This window comes from Physeter macrocephalus, chromosome 2 (genome assembly GCF_002837175.3).
Source record: "Physeter macrocephalus isolate SW-GA chromosome 2, ASM283717v5, whole genome shotgun sequence".
NCBI classification, from domain to species: domain Eukaryota; kingdom Metazoa; phylum Chordata; class Mammalia; order Artiodactyla; family Physeteridae; genus Physeter; species Physeter macrocephalus.
The window spans coordinates 78926728-78951977 of record NC_041215.1 but is presented as its reverse complement, the minus strand read 5'-3'; positions in this window follow the sequence as shown (position 1 = coordinate 78951977).

Genomic DNA, 25250 nt, shown 5'->3' with positions numbered 1-25250 from the left:
TACTTGAGTAGTAGTCTATCGTATGAATATACCACAAATTCTTTAAACCATTCATTTGTGGTTGGACATTGTTTCCAGTTTTTGCTGATTAAAAACTAAAGCTGCTATGAACATTCATAGTTCTTTGCATGGCTGTATACTTTCATTTCTCTTGAGTAAATAGGTAGGAATAGAATGGCTGGATCACATGGTAGTGTATGTTTAATATTTTAAGGAATTACCAACTGTCTTACACCGCTTTTCAAAGTGGTGATACCATTTTACCATTCCCTCTGGCAGTGGGAAAATGAGAATTCTAATTGCTCTAATTCCTTGACAACACCTAGTATAGTCAGTTTTAAAATTTTAGGCATTTCAATATTTGTGTAGTTTAATCCACTAAGTTTGGAGTGTTAAGCAGCAATAAATAACTGGCATGGGATGAAAAATGAACTCCCCCAAATTGAATATAAATGTAAACCATTTTAAAGTGCCTTAAAATCTGTATTTGTTGAGGCCCTTTCATAGTTAGAAGCATCAGAATACGTAACTGAGGAAGAGAGCTCTGTGACCAAAATTCAAATGCTGTATGCTATTAAAAAGTGTTTACAGTCAGAGTTTATATCCTTAATCAACAATGAGATATAGCAAGATGTTAGAATGATGACACCAATTAACCTACCTAAACATTATAGTCAACAAAAAAGGAAACGAGTATGTAGTAAATATTTCATTGGCTTTTGATCCCCTTGTCTCAGTCTCTTGCAAGTGACATTCACCACTAGGTATTTTTGAGAGCCCCCAGGGGGTGTCTTTATAAGTGCTCTGAAGCTAGTCTGGGCAGGAGAGGGGTCCTCCCTCCACTGGGTGTCTCTAGGCAATGGGTCCCCACCCCAATGGGAATACCAGGTCCCTCTAGAATATTAAAGGTGCTTGGTGTTCAGGCGGCAAGACAGGAGAACTTTCTCTCTTGTGTTTGCTGTGGGAGGGATCCCCAAGCAGAATTGCTTGTGCCACACGTGCTTATGTAAATTTTCCCATAGATATTCTTTGCAAACATCTCATACTCCCTCTGCCTTATGTCCTATGAGGATCCAACCATGAGGCAAACGTGGGGCAAGAGTAGAAGACAAATCCAACTCACAGACTTAGAGCTGTGTTCATTTTCACATCCCCTCCCTCTTTGTCACTGGGTCAGGCTCAATGTGCCTGGATCCTCCTCTAAGGATGAGGTGTTACCCAAAATGCTCCCCTCCTCACTTTTTAGGCAAAAAAACTTCAGGCAGTGCTGCCCCAACAATTTGTCAGATACGCGCAGACATGTTTGCCTCTTGGCAGGTTCTTAACCACAAGTTGAGCTGAGATAATTCCCACTGCCACACGGTGATAAATCAGAATGACTCTACTGCGCCCTGTTGTACTCCCTGTTCAGTGGCTGTTCAATGTTCTTGTTTTATGATACATTTTAAAATTGATATTTAGTTAATTTTCTTGTTTCCTCAGAGTAGACCACCCCAAGCAACCTCCCCTCCCCAAAGAACTCTTTTCTCTCATGGTTTTTATTTTTCCTCTTTTCTCTTCATTTGGATGGTGTTCTTATCCTTTTTACATTTTAGCGGTAGGCAATAAAGATGTGAAAATTCTGAGACACTAGGTAAACACTCAGATCCCGTGTAAACGAATAAAAGTCGTGGCTTCTGCGTGTGTTTTGCTCTCTCAATTCCAGGGCTTAAATTGAAAGTGTAAACATCTTGATCAAAAACTTTTCAGTTGGTTATCTTTAGTCCTTCATGATTAAAACTGTAAGCTCAACATGCTTTCTCAAGTGCCCTTGGAAAGAGAACTACTCTATTATGTTCCTCTCATGGTGCCTCCCTCCCCAACACTCCACACATTAGTCAAACAAAAGCCTGAATGGATAGGGTTCGCACCCGAATTTCAGGAGGCTGTGATTACATCTCTGAAATTTAAAAAAAGAATCCCACATTTGACAGAAATTGTTAAGAGTCTACAATTAACAAATAGATCTGGCATTAGTGTTTTTCTAATCAAAATCTATTGTTCTGCCGATGCTCATGGCTGTTGTGTGAACTGACAGTGGTTGCCCTTCCAGGAAGCCTGGGGAGAGGGTGGTGCACGGGAGAGGTGAGTGTGCTTTCATGCTCATACCCCAATCCGTCAGATCCCTCCAGAACCGTACAATTCGTCTCCTGCCCTCGCCTATGACGGTACCAATTTGTCCCTCATGTTGAGCAATGACCCTTTCTCTCCTGAAGTCTTCAAAGGAAAGAGAAAAAAATAGATTATTAAGTTCTCATTGAACTAGAAAAACAAAACAAATCAAAAGTCTGCTCTGCTGGAGCCCCCTTGGTGGTGGTGCTCCGAGCAGAGCTAACACGGTTTGCCACTTCCAGTCCAATCCACAGAAATCATGGCAGACAACAGGAATACCATGGAAGTCTTTGGCGACTTTGAGAATTAACCTGATAATATCATTCATTCAATGAAATAGTGACTTCAGATGTTCTTTTATGAAAGCGTGGCAATGACGAAGTTTATGAGCAGAGAGACCTTCATAGCCATAACCTACCTAATTTTTTTAAAAGCATTGATTCAGGGCTTCCCTGGTGGCGCAGTGGATGAGAATCTGCCTGCTAATGCAAGGGACACGGGTTCGCGCCCCGGTCCGGGAGGATCCCACATGCCGCGGAGCAACTAGGCCCGTGAGCCACAACTACTGAGCCTGCACGTCTGGTGCCTGAGCCCCGCAACAAGAGAGGCCGCGACAGGGAGAGGCCCGCACACCGCGATGAAGAGTGGCCCCACTTGCCGCAACTAGAGAAAGCCCTCGCACAGAAACGAAGACCCAACACAGCCATAAATAAATAAATAAATAAGCACTGATTCAAATTCAGTAACTGCTACAGATGAAAAATAGCCAGAAAGAGGAAATCCTCAGATGTTTTATTTAAATATAATTTGAGAGAAAACAGAAACAGGTCAACTGTACACTAATTTTCATGTCCTGGGGTGTTTTGCAAGCCTGTACGATGTCCCTGAGATATGTTTAGCCGATTCTGTTCGGGACTTGACGCTGAAGGACAGCTGCCAGTTCCACAGAGCAGCCCTGGACACGTTATCCGGCTCGGATCCTCCTTGCCACCCTGACTCTGCAGCGGAGCTCAGAGCTCTGTGTCCTCCCCGTCAGGTGCCTGCTTAGCTCTCCTTACAGGCAATGTGCCACTGAGGGAGCTCGAAGGTTTAACTTTTTTGGGCAAAGGCCGCTCCTCATGATGGCTGAAATCCCCTCTGGAGAACACAGGTTTAAGTTGGTGGGGAAAATGCAAATTCTGAGACATGCATCACATTTATTTTCTGGGACAGCTTGCCTAGGGAATATATCACAATCAAGCAAAAAACATTTTCTTTTCCAAATAATAATCTTAAAACATGCATCTGTCTTCCAAACCTCCATTTGACCATGTGGCAGTCATGTCAGAGATCCCCACTCTTTCCTCAAAGATAAGTTTGGGGGTTAACATCAGCAGACGGTCTTGGCTGCTTCCTTCCTTTCTTTGTCATCACCCAAGACCGTTTGTCAGTTCTTGCCAGTTGCCCCTGGGTCACCGTCGTTTGTGTCCACAGCGGCGCCTTCACACCCAGGAGGTTTTCTAGGCTCCTTCAGGGACCCTCCCTCTGGCACACAGGAAACCATCCACTGCTTGCATGATGTTCAGCACAGCTCCCCCAGGCCCATCTTCCTAGAGACGCTGCTCCAGCATTTCTGCTATTCTTCTCCCGTGCCATGACGCCCTCAGGGGTGGGCAACTCTGGGTCTCACCACTGCTGAAGGCTCCACTTTGCAATGAATGGGACCCAGGGCCTGCCTGCTCTGGGTTCAACTCTAAACTGTTGTGGTTTCTATTCTTCTACTCTTTCCATGAGGCTCAGCCTAGACAATGGTATGTCAAAAGGGAATAGCAGATCTAACTCACTTGAGGGTGTGTGTTCCCAGGGGTGCATGGGACCTTGTTCTGCATCCAAACACATTCACCAAGTTCAGAGCCGCCTCAGCAGCCAGGCTCTATGAAGCGAAAGCCAAGGCTTTTGAAACTCAACAGCCTTTTCTCTCCTTGCCCCCCAGTCTCCAAGGCCACAAATGCTCCGGACTGAATAAGGGGAAAGACAAGGGTACAAGAGGGGGTTCATATCTCAAGGTATCATCTTACCTCAGAAGGACATGGTATCTGTTCCTGCCATTATATGAGTTCCTTCCCTGGGAATTTGGAGTTGGCATTATGAAATTAACCTCTCTTGGGGCTGGCCTCTTGAGTGGAAGAAATATCAAAATTTCAGAAAGAGAAAACTCACAAACCTTGTAAGTATACGTTTTTGAGAGGAAACTAGATCGTCTAGCCCACCTAATTTTCATTTTCCACAGTGTGGCATGGCCAGCTTCCACCATGTGGCTGAGTGTTAGATAAAGCTGACAGAAGATGGCTGAGCATGCCACCTAGGGACCTGATGGCACCCCACCTCCTGGCTCCAGGCCTAAGTTCAGCTGCATTCCAGTTCCCTAACTTTACTGAAGAAGGAGAAGGAGAAGGAGAGGGAGAAGAAGAAGAAGGAGTTCATCTATTTGCAGTGGATTTTGACGGGTGAATAAGAGTTCACCAGACAGACATTAGCAGGAAGGAGATAACAGCAGGATGGAAAAGCAGGCCTGCCCCTAATGTTTACCACAGGGTCCAGAACAGGAGTACAGAGGCCCAAATGCCATATATGTCAATACTTACAAGTTATAAATCAAGCTAGTAAACTGTTAAAAGACAATATAATCCACTCCACTCCCGTGATAAATTTACTTTTACGATGACTGGGAAAACCAAATTCAAATTTTGAATTCTAGCACTCTTAGGAGTTCCATGCTGAAGGCATGAAGTGAGCTGGTCCCTGTCACCTGTGCTCCTTCCTGGGAGCCTCTTTCCTTCTTTTCCCACCCTCCAGCTCTATCCTGTATTGCAAGGTCTTCATGTGCTACGTGTGGACACTTTGGTTTTACCCCAGGTCCTCTGCAGACAGCCGCCTCCTGGTCACCCTCAGGCTTAGGAGTGGTCAGCCTCGCGGTTTGGACTGCCCTCTGAAGGATGCACATAGGAAGAGACCCACACCGGCCCTAGAGGCAGGCTTGGGTCTTTTGGACAGGCAACCCTGGAGCCCTGGTCACTGGGAGTGTGGTCTAGAAGGGGAAGTACAGCCCCTGTGCAGGCATATAACCTTGGTCCCACGGACTGCCTGCCTGTTGGAGAGGGTGGCCAGAGGAGCGGGTCAGAGCAGGAGACCCCTAAAGCATAGGGACCTAGACAGGTGTTTCTCTTGCACAACCAAAGGACAATTTTGCACAAAACAGCAACAAAAACAAGCAAAAAACCCACAACTTGTATAATGACTGAAGTTGTGAAAGAACATGGTTGGACAGGAGAAATATTAAATTCAATGTGTCCCAAACATGGATTATTTGTAGTAAGGGGCAGAAGATAAAAGTAGGGCAAGGGCTTCCCTGGTGGCACAGTGGTTGAGAGTCCGCCTGCCGATGCAGGGGACACGGGTTCGTGCCCCAGTCCTGGAAGATCCCACGTGCCGCGGAGCGGCTGGGCCCGTGAGCCATGGCCGCTGAGCCTGTGCGTCCGGAACCTGTGCTCCGCAACGAGAGAGGCCACAACAGTGAGAGGCCCCCGTACCGAAAAAAAAAAAAAAAGTAGGGCAAGATTGTAAAGGGCATATTGAGTACTGTGGACTTTGTTTGGTGGGCAGGGGACATTTTTAAGCGTGAGAGCTTTGTTAACTATTTCCTAGGAGGAAAAGACTGGAGACAAATGGAATCAAGACAGTGGGAAGAACTGGAAGATTATTGGAATTTTTGTGAGTGAGAGAAGGGCTGGATGCCTGAACTGAGGGATAAGTGGGAAGGAGCAAATTCAGGAGACATTTCTGGAGTAGAATTGACAAGATTTTGTGAGATAGTCTAAGATAACTTCCAGCTTGGAAGGCCATGGCACTCATGGTGCATTGCCCAAGGGAAGGAGTTGAGGGCAAGGTGCAGGTTGCAAAGTCAAATGTTGGACGTGCTCAGTTTGAGGCTCTATGATCCTAACTCTAGCTATCATGTGATTGCCAATGACAATAGAAATTACAGCCATAGAGCTTTGAAATCTGTATCCCAAGGGTAAATCTAAGAAAAAATGGTGTGGGAGCATTTTGGAGAACTTCTTATAAAAGAACTTGGCCTTTTCAATGCTTGCATTTTGCAGGTGCCTGGTTGCTAATGGGAAGCTTTAGGACAATCAATTTCATGTTTTGAGGTCTGCTTCTGTTATTCATGTAAGAAACACAGGCTCTCTTCTGTTGGAAACTATAGCTCATGTAGTGGATACAAATTATAATTATTTTTTTGAGCAGCAGTAGGAAACTTGGTGTGGTAGCATGTCCTCTGCAGAGACATTTATAGGTAAAAATGTCCCCATTGGCCTCTTTTTAGTGTTTGCGCACTACTCTGATATTTTTGGAGATGCTGCAGGCAGCTGATGCTTGTTGGCTCTTTGGATTTCCCAACAAAGAGTAAGTTTTTCAGAATATAAATTCTAGATGACTGAAAATTACATTCACTCTATTTAACTTGGGAAACCAGAGCATGGAATAAAACTGGGTTCCCAAGAATTTAAGGGTAGAAATGTCAAATTTAACAAGCCATTGTAAATTGACCATTTAGAAGTGGCCATGCTATATACTCTAGCTAGTGCTCTGAATTGTTTATCTTTCAAAGGGCTTATTTCCCCAGATAACATTTTCTTGTTCTTTTTCTTACCTTTTTGCTTGTGGCAAAAAGATGGCATGTTGTTATTTTTCAAGTTGCCAGGATTAATGCTCATTTTCTGGTTAATTAAAATCTTTTAAATAAAAACACTCCAAGTTCAGAGAATTATTGTACTCATTAACATTTCTGCAGTAGCTTTGCAGCTCAGCTATTATGCAAGGCTGCAGTAATTTCAATACAGCCCTTTTATTGTTTGTCTTTATTGAAGACATCGCGCTCATTACTGGATTGTCTCCTGACAGCCCAGAATACTCCCCCAGACTCTCCTCCTGCACTGTGTGAAACCTATTTTGCATTTGCAAGTGTCTGGGCCTTCCAGGATCAGGTAAGTGACTGCATTCAAAGAGAATTAAAAATGTGGGAGGGGGGGATTCTCTTAACATAAAACTCCACTTGGTCTTCAAATCTCCCCCATATGTCATTTTTTGGTATCAAAAGCCTTATAGGGATAGAATTGGCTTAATTCTGGGGGTAAAAAAAAGTGGTAAAAATAATTATACTCAATATGCATCAATGATATTTATGTAAAATCAATACACGATGAGTTTGAGATATTTATTACTTACTTTTGAAGGTGTTCCCCTAGCGGGTGTGCCTGCTTCATTTTATATTGAGGGTGCTTTCGCTCTGCAAACACTCCCTGTTTGCTGATGGGAGTTCCTATTCCTCTCATCCCTGTCCATTTTCTGCTGGACAGAGCACCTCTCTATCATGTTTAATAGGCAGTTGCTGTCTCTCAGGGCATTTTCTAGGCCTATTCAGTATGAATGGGAGGATTCATTTTGACATGCTTGCAGCCCACTCCAACTTTGGTGACTTGCAGAAGCAGCTTAAACTAGACAGAAAAACCATTTCATGCTCAAATTGTTCTTAGCAAGAGGCTACAACTACTTTTGAAGAAAAATAAATTTAGAGTGTCTTTATGGGTTTTCTAATAGCAAATAGCTCGAAATATACACACAAAAAGAATCTGTGGGCTTCCCTGGTGGTGCAGTGGTTGAGAGTCCGCCTGCCGAGGCACGGGACGCGGGTTCGTGCCCCGGTCCGGGAAGGTCCCACACGCAGCGGAGCGGCTGGGCCCGTGGGCCATGGCCGCTGAGCCTGCGCATCCGGAGCCTGTGCTCCGCAACGGGAGAGGCCACAACAGTGAGAGGCCCATGTACTGCAAAAAAAAAAAAAGAATCTGTAGTAGAGGTAAAGTGGGGTAGGCCACCTGCCCTTGAATTTGGATTCTACCTCTCCCAATGGCAGAGGAGGGTCTCCTACAGAGACACTTTGTCTGATTGTACTTGAACCTGAAGGTCCTCCACCTACAGGCATGCTAGCTTGCTGCTGGCCAGGGCTTCCCAGGGGCCACGCTGACTCCTAGAGGCCCCTCTCTGGCTCTCTTCCAAACAAGCTCTCACCTCACGGAGTGTCTTAGATGTGGCCCGACCTGAAGGCAGGAAGATGGTCTCCCTTGACGAGGAGGATGGTCAAGGGAGAATCAATGGCTGTTTGGCCCATATTTGGGCCATTTGTAAACGCTTTTCATCTGTACACTCTACCCCAGACCATCCCCAGGCTGCCCCTGCTTTAGCGTCTACTCCATCTCACTACCCTGACCAGTGAATATATGATCATTAAAAAAAAAAATCTAGCAAAACTAACGCACCTTTTTCCTATCTCCTTATCTGAGGGGTGGTATCTATAACACCAATTTCACACCTGTCCTGCTAGCTTAGATCTCTCTTCACAGAATGTTTCCCTTAAAATTTTACAGATCCATTTAATGACTCAACAAACACTTATAAACACCTACAGTGTGTCAGGCACTGAGCTGGGCCCTGGCCCTGTAGTAAGTAAATGGACATAGTCCCTGTCCTCCTGGAGGCTGCGGATCGGAGCTCAAATGCAAATATGAGAGTACCGTAAGGCCTCAAATCACAGCGACACTGGGGTAGGGAGTGTTGTGTCCCCAGGCAAAACCCGGAAAGAAAGCCCCTCCATCCCCACTGCTACCTCCATGTTAAGTGGCAGGAACTGGTGGGACAGTGAGGATGGAAAGGATTCCTTGGGTGGTGACTATTCCTATGGGCTGGCAAGAAAATTCTTAGAGCCCCTGGTCATACAATTGTCTGAGAACCTGCTGACACCGTACCACTCATTTAAATTCATGCTCAACTTGGAGTCGCCAATGCTTCAAATGTCTCCTGGAGAACACGTAGAAATAAGTGCTCTCTGGAAGCCCCGTGACAGTCCTCATCAAAGGCTGGTTCCCTCTGTCCAAGGGTGAGTTTTATGAGAAAGAGAATAACGCGTAACTAACCACATTTTATTCTTTGACATTCCAATTACATTAACCAAGGCAGGCATTAGAGATCAATTGATGGGCCAGCCCAGTGATGTGAGGGCTGAGAGGGGTGGGTCACCGAGGAGATGGCCCTGGGTGTCTGCGGGGCGGTGGTGGGCACCTCTGAACACACGCTTTCTCCCTGTGAACCTTGGCCTGTCGCTTCTAAAGTGCTGTCCCTTCATTACCTTCCTGCTGTTCTTTTCTGGCAATCTGAGCCTGTCAATCTCCACCATTGCCTGGGTTGGAAACCTGGTTAACTAGGATTCATCTTGTCAATTCAAAAGACAGTTTCTGTTTGTGAGCAAAATAAATGAGTGAGCTCCCAACTACTGAGCATTTTCATTGAAGCACTGTGAGCCCCCAGCTTAGGTTTAATCAATCTATTTCTAACTCAACCATCCCAGGATCCAATGGATTTTACCTTATCTAGAGCAAACTAGCTGTTCTCTCCTTCTTGATTTTGCTGCTGATTGACTATGGCATGGAGTTTAGTAGATTGTGGATCAAATAAATGAGAACCATAAAATTTCCTCCCCAGGGACTAGGTTTTGATTATTTCATTGACCCCAGAACAAGAAATGTGCCCTCTGGACCAAAAAGAAAAAAAAAAACCTCCACACGGCAACCCAAGGCCAGATGCTCCTGCCCAGGACTGATTCAATTACATTTATTAAAAGTAAAAAAGTAGGGGCAGCACATTTGGGGAGAATTATCACATGCCTGATGGGAGAGGAACTGACAGTAATATTCAATGCCTAAAAATCTGATGATTCCTGGAAAGTGAGTGTCAATTTGACACTCTGTCTGGGGTTCAGAAAGAATTCCAGGAATTATGATAGGATAGTTATGGTAAAATTACAGTGATGGTGAGGATATGCTTGTATTTAGAATTCAATTTCTACTGAAATTTGGTGGTTTTTAAATGGATGAACATCATACCAGAGAATGGAGATGTTAGCAGCCTATCCATAAATATTATATCATTTTTTCTGCTCTGGAAAGTTCTGTGTCCCGAGTGCCTATTATGTGCCAAGTTGTGGAAAAAGGAATGTGGTAAAATGAAAAGAATATGCGTGGGGTGGAGCAGATCTAGGTCAGAAGTCTACTTGCTACCTTTATAGCCCTGGGCAAGTCACCTAATCACAGTGAACCTATAAAATGGTAAAATATCAGCACTTGCTTAAGATAGAGACCTTTGGGAGTGCTTGCTGACCTATGTCCTCCTCCCTTCTCAAGGGTCTACCTTCCATGCAGAGCTGGCTTCATGGGACCTGGGCTTAGAAGGGCCCTAGTCTTGGACAGTTCTGCTGTCAGCATCTTGAATTCTTCATAGTTGTTGAAGAAGGAATGCTGCATTTTCATTTAGCACGGGGGTCCCATGTTAGGTGACTGCAGGGGGCGCCCCAGCTGTGGGTGAGTCACTCAGAACAAATCATGGGTTGAGCTGCCCTTCCTTTACTGGAGCCAAGAGATACCCACGCCTCTCCGCTGCAATTCCCCCTCTATGCTCAAGGTTGTCTGGATGGCTTTGGTAACTCACAGTCACATGCAAGTTGCCCTTGGTTCATGTAGCTGGAATGTCAAAGAATAAAACGTGGTGAGTAGTGTCTTGCTCCTATCTCGTGTTTGACTGAGAGGGACATCTGACCCAAGGTGGACCAATCAGATACTGGAGGGCAGCTGTCCTCTATGCATAGGGAAAACAAAGAAAGCCCCTGCAGGTAGAGACGAAGTCGGGGAACAGGTGCACAGAGAGAAGCTGAGAGGAGAGACTGTGGCCTCACTGAGAGGCAATGGAGCAGATGTCTCGGTTCCCAGTGATTTTGCAGTTTCTCAGTTCCTGTTGGCATGGAGCCACAGTTCCTGTCCTCAAGTGGTGAGATACCTGTCTCTCCCCAACAATTGTTCATGTTAATTTAAGATAGTTTGATCATCTGTAACTCACTCAAACCATCTCCAACATCCTGACCCACTCCCTCATGGGTTGCAGAGAAGAGCAAATGAGCCAGGGTGCTGTGGAGCCAGCACTTTGCAAACGTTAAAGCTCCTACAACCATGGCATTCCATTCATTATATAACAGAGCAAGCTGGAAAATAACTATGGACTGGTAACGTCTATGGTGTTTATTTCAAAACTACATGAATCAGGTAACATTCTTCACCTTCTTCATTTTCTAAGAAGAAACTTGTGTCACATAGCAAATGTCACAAAGTCCTGTGTTTAAAGTCGTTTAAATGTTCCTGGGGAAGATGCCACATTAATCATATAATTTGGACTAATGTGAATATTTTTATAGGGTTATTAACATTTCAAAGATGTTAGGGCTGTTTTGGAATTTAAAATTAGATTTATGGCTTTGGGGACCACATAAAAAAATTAATCTGATTTCTTCTGGTTTGAAACCATGAGGTGGAAACGATTGAAAGCAACAGAAAGAATTTGCAGTCAGAACAGTAACAGTAATTCAAAAGATAAGGAATAGAAGGTAAATACTAAAGAACTTGGGAAAATGTTTATGTAATTGACAAAATGGAAAATCTTGGATTGGTCAAGTAAACGGAAAACTATGGAAAATGAATGAAAACAAGAAAGCTTTGAGAAACAGGTATATAGTTGAGGAATAGCTTATTTCTTGGTGCTCTCTTTCTTTTATTCATCCATTTACTCATTCATTCATTTCATATGCCCTGTGCCCTTTGAGGTACTGGAATCGTGGTGGTGGACAAAATAAAGTCTGTGTCTTCATGGAGTTTACTTTCTCATGAGATTAGAGAGAGGCTGAAGAACGAGGATTCACAGATGCAAGGAAGGGGAAGGAGAATGGACAGGAATAGCCCTTTAATTAGTATCTCATTTCGCTGAGAGGTCTCCACCACTCACAGGGAGCCGGGTGCTTTAACTTCATTATCTCATTTAATCCTTACCACAGTCTAAGGTGGACAGGATTTTAAATGAGCACAGGGACCAGGCAGGCCACGCAAAAGTGCATGGAAGAGATGACAGACTGGAGAGCACACAACTCTTCCAAAGGGGCGTCCACTGCTCAGCTCTAGCTGCCTGTTGCCATGTGGGAGTGTGAGTTCCCTTCTGCCAAATCTTACATTTTTCAAGAGAAGCTTCAAATCCACTTTTCATGTGAAATTGGATTTTTTTAAAATGTTGGATCAATTCTTTAAAACTGCTATGCTGTGTTTGTGCAAAGACAAGCATAATTTTATTACTGTAGTCTTGTTTGTGATAGTAAGCAATTAGAAACAACCTAAATGTTCCTCAACAGTAGACCGATTCAATAAATTATGGTCCATCTTATGTAACTACTCTGGAGCCTTAAAGAGCGCAAGGAAAATCCTTATGTGCTTCATGACATATTAAATGAAAAACATTAAATGTCATGCAGTCTGTATGACATGCTACCATTTGTGTAAAGGAGGGGGGAGAATATATATATATATGTATTCATTTGTTTATATATGAATAGAATATTTCTGAAAGCATACATATATGTATACACATATGCATACATATATGTATACACATATGCATACATATATCTACATCTAGGTAGATGGATAAACAGATAAGTACATACATAGACTTATAGATAAACTAGCAGCACTGGTTGCCTCTGGGAAGGAAACTGGATGGCTGAAAGATAGGGTGGGAGGGAATGCTTTTACCTTACCCTCTTTCATATAGTTTGAATGTTCAACCACGTGCATAATTATTATTTTACCAAACAGATGTTTGTGAAGGGCCTGAGAATCATCAGTTCATCACCTCTTCCAGAGTCTTAGTTATTTCCTCTGAATATCAAGAATTGCCATTCTTTTTTTAAAATAAATTTATTTATTTATTTATGGCTGCGTTGGGTCTTCATTGCTGCACGCGGGCTTTCTCTAGTTGCGGCGAGCCGGGGCTACTCTTTGTTGTGGTGCGCGGGCTTCTCATTGCAATGGCTTTTCTTGTTGTGGAACACAGGCTCTAGGCGCGCGGGCTTCAGTAGTTGTGGCATGCGGGCTCAGTAGTTGTGGCACACAGGCTTAGTTGCTCCACAGCATGTGGTATCTTCCCGGACCAGGGCTCGAACCCATGTCCCCTGCACTGGCAGGCGGATTCCTTTTTTTTTTCAATAAGTTAGACCATATTTAATCAGCTAGAACTTTTGTCCATCAACCCCCAAAGCACAAAACTTTTCTTAGCTTCATGATTCCTTAAAAGGAGAAAATAACAATAACAAAAAATAACGAGGAGGAGGAAATTCCACTGAGAGTCCCTTGAACTGGATCCCAGGGCAGAGGGCGGCTCGGCCCTCCAGGGTGGGGCCTCCTTGAGTGATCCCATTTCACCTGAGTCTGCACGTCCAGGCTGAGCACAAGATGGCTGTCGGGGGAACCTGGGGTCCCAGGGTCTGCTCAGCCCTTCCCCCTCTCCATCCCAAATGAGAAACAAAACAACAGCTGTTGAAACAGAAAGGATCAGCATCCTCGGCACTCCAGGCACCCCAGGGGTCCCACAGAGACTCCGGGGTGGGGTGGGCACACTGCAGGCATGCCTGCTCTTTGGGAAGCCATTAGGAGACACCGCCACAGCTCAGAAAACTAGACCTGGCTACGTGAGCATTTCCTCTCTCCTTCCCTACTGCTCCCGGCAGCACCTCCGCCCCCGTGACCCCTGGGCTGTGGGCTGCAACCACCCCCATGACCTTCCCCAGTTGTGGCTTCGCTGAACGCGGCTCTGAATTCACGGGAACGCTCACTTTAGACCCCACCGTGCCCGGGAGTCCCTCACACGCAAACACGCACGCCCCCTGACGCCCTGGGGGACATTAGACTAGACAGCAATTGGGCTGTCCTCGGGCCAGCACCCCCAAAATGGGTGGATGCGGCGCCTTTTCCGAGCTCACTCTTGCCCCCGCCCCCGGCTCTATCCACCCCATAGCCCCTCCCTGAGTGCAAACCCCGTGGTGGCTCTGCAAAGACGACCCCAGGACCCACAAGTGGGCTGAGGGGCCGAGCGAGGTCAACAGCATGGAGACCACTTGGTCTCAACAGTGCGAAATGAAGAGCAGCAGCAAAGGGGAGAATTGAGAAGACAGTAAAATAAAATCTGACACTGTTGCCGCAGAGCGCGGGCTACAAGCACAGAAACTCCCTGTGATCCCTGACAGCTGAGGGCGTGGAATAGCAGGGCGGGCCTGGTGGGGCAGGCGGATTCTTAACCACTGTGCCACCGGGGAAGTCCCAAGAATTGCCATTCTGATATTGGAGGCATTGGAGGCACTAGTGTGATAGACTGAAGGGGGTTCAGTCACTTTGGAGCAGGAATCTCCAGGTTCAGAACACATGTCTAACAGATGATTCAGGTGTCGTTCTTTGTTCTTCCACTGCTCACGTGACTTTCAATCACATGGAGGATAATCCCAGAAATCTTGTTTAGCCTGGACCTGCCTGGATTCTACTGGAGTAGGTTGGACCCCAGTTGGTCCCAGAATGGCTTTGCTGGCTCTCAGGGATGTTCTGACCTCTGGCACAGCCTTAGATTGAGAGAGACACTCAATCCCTCTATCTCATGAGATTGTCATTTGGTTGGAGAAGTTAGCATATTCCGTTCCAGGAGTCTTTGGTCAATTACGGGGGGGAGGAGGAGTATTTGTTGCATCATGGGACAGTCATCATAGAATAGTATTTTTGAATTACTGCTATTCTTAGCTGTCTCACCCTCCCAGAGGGAAGCAGCTGGGTCTGAGATTTGGGAGTACCTTTAAAGACATAGAAAATTCATGCAGGAAGTATGATAATTCATTGGGAAGTAGATAAGGCTAGAAGCCATTCGGGGCTTCCTCGGATCACAGCTCACACACCATAGGGTTATTTCGGATCCTGCGAGCACAGGCTAGTGGCCTGCTTATGCCTGCTGAGTCCCAGCCCTGGACATCGCAGTGGACCCTGGATGGCCTCCGTCTGCGTTAGGACGCTGTGCGCACAAAAGCGAGCCCCTACTTCTTCCTCTAGTGCAGCCACTGCTCAGCAACCTCCCCCTTATACTCCATGGCTAGATCTCAGCTTGCCTGGTGGCTGGTGAAAAAAGCCTCTTGTCATGATCTCATGTGTCTCACTTCTGGGTGCAACGCATGAGCTTCATAATAGCCAGGGTCAGCTATCTGCCAAAACGTAATTGGCATTTCTTGATCTGTATGTGGTCTGGGTTTACTTAGAGTTTTCATCATTTTGGGGGTGTGATATCTCTGGCTTTTACTGCAAGGCTGGGCTGCTATCTGCTGTTTTCTGGAGCTTTTAAGATCTCCCCTGTGCCCTGCTTGTAGCAGTCAAGGTTCCAGCAGGCGGCAGAATGCATTCAGACATTCAACTAAAGAGACTGTAATGAAGGGCCTCTTTATGGAGCTATGGGCGGGTTAAGGGTACCTTAAGGGACTCAGGCACCTGGAGAGAAACACCTGGAAGAGTCTTTCCTAACCCCGGGCCTGAAGGGGCAGAGGGAGGAAGATTGTTAGTGGAGCTCTGCACCGAGGAGGGTTACCATCCCCTACACACACACACACACACACACACACACACACACACACACACACACACACACACACACACACACAGAGGAGCTCTAGTCAGGGAGGGACCCTACCCCTGCCAAACTCTGGCATCAAAGCAGGGAGGGAGTGGGGGACTCTTCCTCCAAGCTCTCTCTCACTCCACCCTATGCCATTCTGCTGGTCCTTCCCATGGGCCAAGCCCAACAGGAAGCCAGACAGCAAGAGGGCCTTGTAAGGCAGCCTGCAGGGGCAGCATCCTGGGACATAGGGAGGGCCAGCAGGACAGCAAATGCATGAGGAGTCCGGGTGGTAAATGGAGACGAGCACACCTGCCTAGGGACTGTCGGTGCCTCCTGTGGGATCACCACTTTAGCCAGAGGAGTCCTGAGTGAGATGCAGGGCACATGGATTCATTTGGACCTATCCCATGGGGTGGGGTGTGGGGGACGGAATATCATCGTCCTGCTTTTAAAAATATCTAGTATTGGCAGCCATTCCCACTGAGGAAGGTTTCTATGATCTGTTCTTATGAACAATCTACCGTCTACTTTTTAAGTTTTTGATTCTTTTTTGTTTAACATTTTAAATTTTGAATTCATAATAATAATGTAAAAAAAGCCCTCAAGGTTGACAAGGACTAGGATTGACAGTACTATGGCTTTTAGAAATCCCCGTTGTCCATTTAAATTTAAATGTTTCTATCATTTGTTCCTCAGTGTAAATTAACAGCCATGGCGGTGTGTCGGGTTTCTTTTCTGAAGTCGGGACTTTAAATTTAATTCAATAGCCGAGATTTACGGCGCTTCTATATTTCACACGGCAGAATCAATAATGTGACTGAAGTGAAGAAGATAAAAATTTATGGTATCTTGCAATTTAATGGTTGAAAAGATGCAATTGGAGAGATCATAAATTGTGAAGGAGTTTATGCTTCATTGCTCCTGATTCAGTGCTTGCTGTTAGAACTTGATTTGTGGCTATTCACAAGGTGTGATTAATGATGTGATCAATGCTTGCTTCAGCGCAGTAAAGCAGTTGTAATGCTCTTCATTAGAATAAATAAAATAAATTGACTGAAGCTTTATAAAAACTGTGTAACATTTAAAATTTAAAATGTCAATTTTTTTTCCTGTTACAATTTAGGTTTCTTCAGGCAGTTTCCACCTACATCACATCACTCATTGTCATTCTTTTTGGATATTATAGAAATCCATGTGGGTTTGGGTAAGCTTTATGCAAAGCTCACTGAAGAGGAAAAAAAAAAAAGAGTTGAATAGGACCGACAGAGCTAGGATATTGTGGTGGCTGTGCTTTGCCATCCTCCTAACGTGCTTTTTATCCTTCTTAAACACGTGAAGTTTAAGGAAATCAAAGCAGAAAGTGACCCTTCTATTCACAGATTTGCTAAAAAACAATACAAGTTTTCATGTGTTAAGTGCAGTGGGTATGCATGCATCTCCATTGCAAGAGGCTGAGTGGATACAGACACATCCTTCAGAAAACTTCGTCTTGATGTTGGGATTTTGTTTGACATGATTCTATTGTCAGTTCATGCTATGGTTCAAAAAGTGAGCAAACACAGAGGGGAACAGCAGTTTCACTGTGGCTGGAAAGAATGAAGTCACTCTAGGTAATGCATCCTGGACCTTGGTGAGTCACTTGGGCTGGGAAAAGTTGCCTTGGAACATGCATGGAAATTCTTGCCATTTGGGGGACTTATTCATCACAGTTGTAAACCAGCAGCCTTTGTTTCGATATCATTCACTGAAATTTATTACTGTTGATTAAGGAAAACTTTTGGCCTGTCTTGGAGAGTAGTGTCTCCAGAAAATACCTTTGCTTGGTTCTTTTCATGTGTTCATCTCATCTTTTTTTTAATGCCCAAAGTCACAAGCAAGTGACATGGTTAATCTTATGGATTTAGATGGTTATAATTGACTTATGGATGTTTCGGTCTCAACAGTATTTGCAATTGTGGATTTACACCAGGCCCTGGAGCTGGCAAGCCTTTATAATATATTTCCAAGACTCCAGCCAATTCCACTAGGATGACCCTGGAAAGATTTGATGTGCTGGCAGTTCTGTTTTCTCTCCTTGTCAAGGCCTTAAAAGGGAAAAGAAGACACAGGGGTAGGTCTCCTTGGCTTTTGCCTTTGCACCACACTGCAGTGACTTCCTGTCAACCTGGGGTTCTGCAGAAGTATTAGGGGGGCCATGCATGGTAGTTCTCAACTTCAAGGTATCAATTCAACTGGCATCCCAGGTTTTCCTCATTTTCCTTAAGAGATCCTTAACTCAGCCTGTATTTTCAAAACGATGAGGCATCTTGGTGTAGTAGGGACCTAACCTCTAAAAACACTTCCAAGTTATCTGCACTTGGCATTGATGAACTTCCTTTTGATTTGGCATCAGGGTGCTAAATGGGAAAGAGAGCTGTACTTAAATTTCTTGAAGGTTTTCAATATTATGTGCATTTTAAAGGTACTTCCTGAGTTACTTGGGGGTGTAGGAGCTGGAGGATGCAGACAAAGAATGCACTGATTAAAAATGACGAAATCAAGGAAAGAGTACAAAGGATCAACAGAGCTTGAATGAAATAGAATTGTTTACCACTGATTATGGCTAGATTTCTGAGTGTTAACATGCTTTCAGAGTCTAGTAGAAAATAAAGACTGTGCTCTGCCATTGAGGACTGTTCCCTAAGTTGGAAGAGGCAGCAAACCTCTAGTGTGCACCCCAGGAGGGTAGGGTCTTCGCTTCCATCACCACATAGCCAGTGTCTAGAACAATGCCTGGCACATACAGCAAGCTTTCAATAAATGTTTGCTGAGTGGGGTAAGGCAACAACTACATCTTTCGAAAGACTGTAGGCAGACTAAGCAACTAAGAAAATGTCAAGGGCCATCATTGAAAAGAGCCTGTTAGGTTAGAGAAAATCTGAGGAAAAGAGGAGAAAAAAAAAAAACCCAGCACAATCCTAAATGAGAGTCGGCCTAGTCTCAAGGAGCCATTGTTCTTGTTTGGATACTTATTGTCTTGACCTGGCTTCTAGTCAATATATTTTAGCAATTTGGTGTTCAGGGAGTGAGGGTGGGTGCAGAGAAACAGAATGAGAAATTCCAACCTTTTCTTGGATAAAGGGGTGGGGGGGAGGGGTTGGCAGGGGAATTCCAGCCCAAATATATAAACAGCAGATGGGAACTTTTCATCAAACTTTGGGAAGTGAATGAAGGCCTCTGGGCCAGTTTTCTTATCTGCGGTGTGGGGTAGGGGGAGGGGTAAGATGTTCCCTAGGGTCTCCTTCAATGCTGCATCCTTAGCTCTGTGCTTCTGATGTTTCCTGCCCCCTTTCTGGATCCTAAGCCCCAACCTGCTCCACAAAGATACATGGTTATTTTCTGCTAAGTCTTTCCCCCTCCCAGGCTTCCCAAAGCACTGCTGACACGACCATTGTCTCACGTGCCAGGATACCTAATACACAATAAAATTGACTAGAGTTTACAGATGGGATTTACAATGAGAAAAAAACAAACTTAAAACTCAACAGGGGCTGGAACTCCTTCCCAGAGTGCACCAGCCATAACCCTCCACCACGAGGCCCTGCGGCCACTCTTGTTCCTCCACATCCGTCTGTCCTTCCTCCTCGGCATGCTGGCCCGCCACCTTTGTGAGGGCCTTTGTCCATGTCCTCCCTACCCTAGGACCAGGCCCCTGCTTTGCTCTCAGGACCCAGTCCAGGGGAGGGCAAAAGGGCAGAAGTAAACCCCCCTTGCTACAACTCAGCCACAGCCAAAAACCAAGCTTTCAACACAGGACCCCAAATGTCTCCATTTCAGAATAGGATTTCAGCCGGACATTTGCCTAGTCCATTGAAATGTTTCCTTTTGTTTGTGTTTTACTCCCTGAAGATAAATGCACCCTGGCCCTCAGTTTGAGCCTCCATCTCCAGCAATAGAAAGAACCACCAAAGCTTTATTTGTTTTTAAGATATCAGCAATTGCAGGATGAGTTTGTTTTAAGGGATCAGAGATTAGAGGATCAGTATTTGACCTGCAGCCCTTCACCAGCTGGCCCTGAGCATATAGCTATGATTAGGGCACAGTGTGGAGCTCCAGAAGGTCTATCTCCCTTTCCCAGGGCGAAGCCCAAGAATCTGGCTTTTTCTGTGCTGTTTAGGAAAATCAGGACTTTGGCAGGTAGGTTTCGTAAGAAGTCTTGAGTTTTAAGTTCCTAGCCTCGTTTTGTGATAAAGAAAAGAGAAATATGTGTGGTTTGTAGTGAAAATTTCGTCTTGGGTTCTATTTTATGTTGCCCCTAGTTTAGATAAGTTGGGGTGAGGGGTAAGGGAGAGGAGGGAAGCAATTTCTTGATGGTTGACAACATCCATGTGCATCCAGGAAGGAAATAGCTGCACTACTGCTTTTCTGAACTTTTACCCTTTCTGCCATGTTTTGACACTGGTAATTGCTCCAAGGTCAGTAAATGAGATGTTAACCTGTCGAAGTAACTCAGGGGAAAAGATTGTTATGCTCTCTGAAAACAAAAGTGCTCTATCAATGCTTAATAATAAAAACACTTTGGTCACCAGATCATCTCCATTCTCTTTCTCCCTCCCTATTGAATTTTGCTTACAGATGTACAGAATGTCACAAAAGTAATAACTTTGCAAAGCACTTCCGGTTTTCCCGTATTTGATCTCATTTGGACTTTACTCATAAAAACTGAAGGAGCTACATTGGTTTACTAGACCCATTTTGCAGATGAGAAGACTGAGGGTTCAATGGCTCACCCCCGGTCACATGGCTGGGCCCTGGCTAGGATCTCTGAACCAGCCATTCTGCTCACCACCTGGCACAAATGCAGCACTCTGCATTGGAAAGTATTCTCTGATTCTGTGGAAAGCCTTCCTGTGGTATTTCAGAACAGAAATTCACTCTGCTACCTTGTCTAAATCAAAGTGCTTCTTTTAAACACAGTTTTCCCAGAAGGTTTGAGCTAGCTCTCACACAAACAGCTGTTTTATCAAGTGCTTTCTGAAAGCATATGGCTGTTCCTCTGAGGCCTGAGGTGAGAGTTCACTGCAGTTGCTGTCCTGCTTCCTTATAAAGCTGTCATAAGTTAGGGGACAGGTGAAGGAGGAAGAAAGGATATTCTCCATTCAAAGATTCCCAAACCATCCCTACTTTGGTCGTTTGAGCTTGCCAAATTTCTAACTCGCTGCGATGCCCAAGAGTCCGTTAGGTCAGTCTGAAAGGCATTTGTCTATCTTCTCAGGGTGACATACCTTCCCTCTAAGCAATCTGCACTGACGATTGCCATTTTTTTTTTTTTTTTGGGGACTGGATGAAATAGAAGATTTCTTCATAATTCTATTCTCACTTTCCATTTATCTTAGAAACGAAATCACAAGTTCGGTTTCCTAGCACCCTTTACTACCTACATTTTCGTGACCCCATTATAAAACCATATATATGTATATATATATATATATATATATATATATATGGTTTTCCTCTAAGGCCTTTTTATTTTATATGTTTACATTATATTATAATATAATATAATAACAGCTGGGTCGGGGCTGAGAGCAGTCACTGAGAATTCCTCGTGTCCTGCTTTTTGTGAGTGGCCCGCTGACTTTGGGAGGGCAAAGGCCCATGGCAGCCGGCATCGGAGCGGCTGTGTACAGGTCCCACATGTGAGGCTGCTCTCATTAAGCCTTCCCAGGCTCTGCTGAATGGCTGGAGGCCTTCTCAGGAAGCTGCTTAGAAGATTGCTGGAGGGACTCCTGCTGTTACACTTAGTTGAGTTTCTCTCCTTTTTCTCCAAGTTATCCCCTTATTAGAGAATCCTGTAAAACCAGGAGGAAGGAGAGGCGAATTTTCTGGTTAGTTTATAGTCCTTCCGTCTCTCATTAAGGCCTCTTTCTCGGCGGATCCTGTGATGTGAACTTGTGAACTCAGTACCGCTTACTTCACCATCTTTGCAAAATCAGCACTTAAAGGTATCAAGGACCCAACAGCAACTCGGCTCTCAGGAGGCAGCACAAAAGCACAGGCCCATTGTACTCTCCTGTCTACTTGTCACTTCCTGCTGCTCACAGCTGTTGGCGTTTCAAGGAATAGGAATTGGACTATGGGATGCATTCTTGACCATCCTTGAGTTCCATGTATCATGGGTGAAGAGCACCCTTTTGGCTTCTGAAATGAATTCCGAGCACTTAGTAACAGGGAGCTGGGTTTTACAAATCAGTTGTACTTTGAGCTAGTGGGAAAACCCTCAGGACTACAGTGTTAAACTCAGTCAATATGGAGCTATTAAGAACCAAGTAAAATAAGAGGAAGGAGAAGGAAGCACTCCAGCTTAGGATAGTTCTGAGGACCTAACTACCATGGTGGTGGAAATAGTTAGGGTTGTTCAATGGATAGGGGTAAAGGGTGGGAAAATATATCAGCCCAGACCTTTTGTTCACTCTGGCTCACGTGACATGCTCTTGGACATGGGCCCCATGTACCATCCCTGTCCTCTTGGTACAGCCCGCAGGACCGACCTAAACTGCTATGATCATGAGACATAGTGCTGATGACCTCTAAGTATAGGATAGGGGTCATGCCTCTAGGGCCCCAGGACAAATTCAGCCACCACTTGTTTTTGTATATAAAGTGTTATTGGAATACAGCCAGGCTCATTCATTTAGGTATTGTCTATGGCTGCTTTGATACAAGAATGACAGAATAGATGCAAAGCCTAAAATAATTACTCTCTGGTCCTTTACAGAAAAAATCTGACCACTGGAGTAGGGGCTGTACAAGGATAAGGTATGCTTAGTGCATTTATAGTGAAGAGATAGGAAGTTTACAGATGCTCTAGCTTTGGAACAAGTTACCCCAAAACATAGTGAGTGCCATAAAATGACCATTTCTTAGGCTCATGGATTCTATAGGTCAGAACAGAGCCCAGAGGGGATGCTTATCTCTGCTTCATGATGTGTGGTGTCTCAGCTGGATAAGTCTAAGGCTATATACAGGCTTGAAAGCCTGGGACTCCTTAAGCATCTCTCTCTGTGCTCTCCCTATGCAATCTCTCCAGCATTCGCATCTGCTGGCGCAGGGCTCCCAAGTGCGTGTGTGTGTGTGTGTGTGTGTGTGTGTGTGAGAGAGAGAGAGAGAGAGAGGAAGAGGGAGAGAGAGAGAGAGAGAGAGAGAGAGATGGAGGGAGAGGTGCGTGAAGGCTTTTATGACCTAGCATCAGCTGCATGAGTCAGGCTGCATCACTTCCCCTGTATCCTATTGGTTGAAGCAGTTACAACATTCTGCCCAGGCCAAGAGGAGACAATACAGACCCAGTTCTTGATACAGGAGTATCCATGTCTCATTTTAAGGAAAGCAAACAGGAGTTACATATATCTCCATCTCTGTAAAAGCTGCGACATGGGGTAAGACCCCTCACCCAGAGCATCCTTGCCTTCAGACTGCTTATCCTCACTACTGTCTTTCCTTTGCTACTCACACGTGCCTGCCCTTCTTCGGACAACTTTCTGCTGGATGTTCTCCTTGCCATACTCTCCCCTTACAACCTGGCCTACACACCAGGCCAGAGCCATCTGTCTCTGCAGGAGTCACTGCCTTCCTCTGAAGCCTTTGATACTTTCCCATTCTTAGGCAGTTTCATGGTCCTCAGCTTCTCGTGTCATCGTGTTCCCCTCCATGGAATGTCCCAGCAGCCTTAACTGCACTCCTCCATAGACCCCAGACGCATAGTGTTCTCTACCAGTTGGGGCCTCCTGCCCCAATGTCCTCTGTCCTTCACTGGATTTATCTTGGTCCAGTCACATCCTTTAAGGCCAAACTCAAGTGTCATCTCTTCTTTGAGCCCTTCCCCCCACCATCCTGCCTCTGATGAGCCCTCCTTTCTCAGGCGCGTTGCCTGTAGCACGCACGTGGCACTTGGCGAGTGCTGCCTTGTTCACGACGAGGGACCCTGGCTCGTAGTTGTTTGTATTCCTCTTGTGCTTACTCAGCACCAAGTAAACATTTGGTGATGCTGGTCTGCACTGTTCTTAAATTTCTTATGGATGAGCCTGCTGCCAAGTAATATGTAAACTCTTCAAGCTCACATTTAAATTTCACCAGTGTTTATCTGATATGAGTTAGAAATAAAGTTCAGAGAAGAGGCACACTGCCTCATTCTTCTGAAAATGTTTAGGTTCCTAACAGGAGTAAATGTAAGATATATTTCACAAATAAGATACCAAACCACTAGTTTTAAACTCTGTGAACAGACCACTTGGCCAGTGCCATGGCTTATTCTAACACTATAAAATACATGTTTAGGAAGTAAAAGCCAAACAAAAAAAGACAGAAAAGAAAGAGAAATGGGAATGGAGAGGGGTGGGACAGAATTTATCTTAAATGACTAAGAAAATCTTACATCCTAAATCAGCTCTAGCTTACCTTGAAGAAAACAGTAAGAAAGCTTGTTCAAGAGATTTCTCCACACACCCCTCTGAATTTCGTGTTTAGCTGTGCTAGGTCAGCCATGCTGAACATTTGCCAAAAGATGATATTTGTTTATATTTGGCTCCTAAATGAACTAATTTCTCTGGTTGCCTTGAATTCTCTTAGTTATTTTTTCAATGAAGTTAGCAGTGTATCATGGAAGATGGAGAAAGATCATCTTCTCTCCCTACACACACACACACACACACACACACACACACACACACACACACACGCTCAATTTTTGTCTGGTTTGCCATTTCTGTGTAATAGTAATAGTTCATCTCTAGATGGTTCACAGTTCATTAAGGGGTTGCTCAATTTATTAGGAACCAATCATGCATTTATACATTCTTTTATCTGAAGTGCACTTTTAAATGTTAGACCATACACTAATCAAGTTGAACATGATAATGAGAGCACGTTCACATTGTTAACGGAAATGACCCAATGCACTTAGAGTGAAGACATATTTGAAGTACAATTTGCACTTTTCCTCGCAGTATTGAAGAATCCCAGCAAGGGTCAGGATGCTGTTGGCAACTGCCTTGGGAGGATTCGATTAGCTTCCCATGTAGAGCCAGACCCTCCTCATGTCACTGTCACTTTGTTTTCCATTATCTGTGAAAATACAGTAGGAAGACAAGGCAGAATTTGGAACAAACAAAAGAGAATTTTGTAGAATGACCGTGAGTCCAGTTTTGATCATTTGTAAGTAGTGGAGAGAGGAATGGATGTGTATGGAATGGCCTCAAATTGTTGAGAGTCTGAAAATAATGTATATTTGTGTTTGGAACACATTTTGGTGCATGGTTTTAAGTTGAATAGAATTTGCTTTAAAAACAATCATGAAAAAAAAAAATTAAAAAATTAAAAAAAAAAACAATCATGAAGCCACACTGTAGAGACATCACTCAGGAAAAGCTGGAAGAGTGTCTTTCTGCCATTTGGGCTCCACTGCCCTATATTCCAGTGCATGCTGGGATTGAATCTTTTGAAGCTCAGGTCTAAGCAGA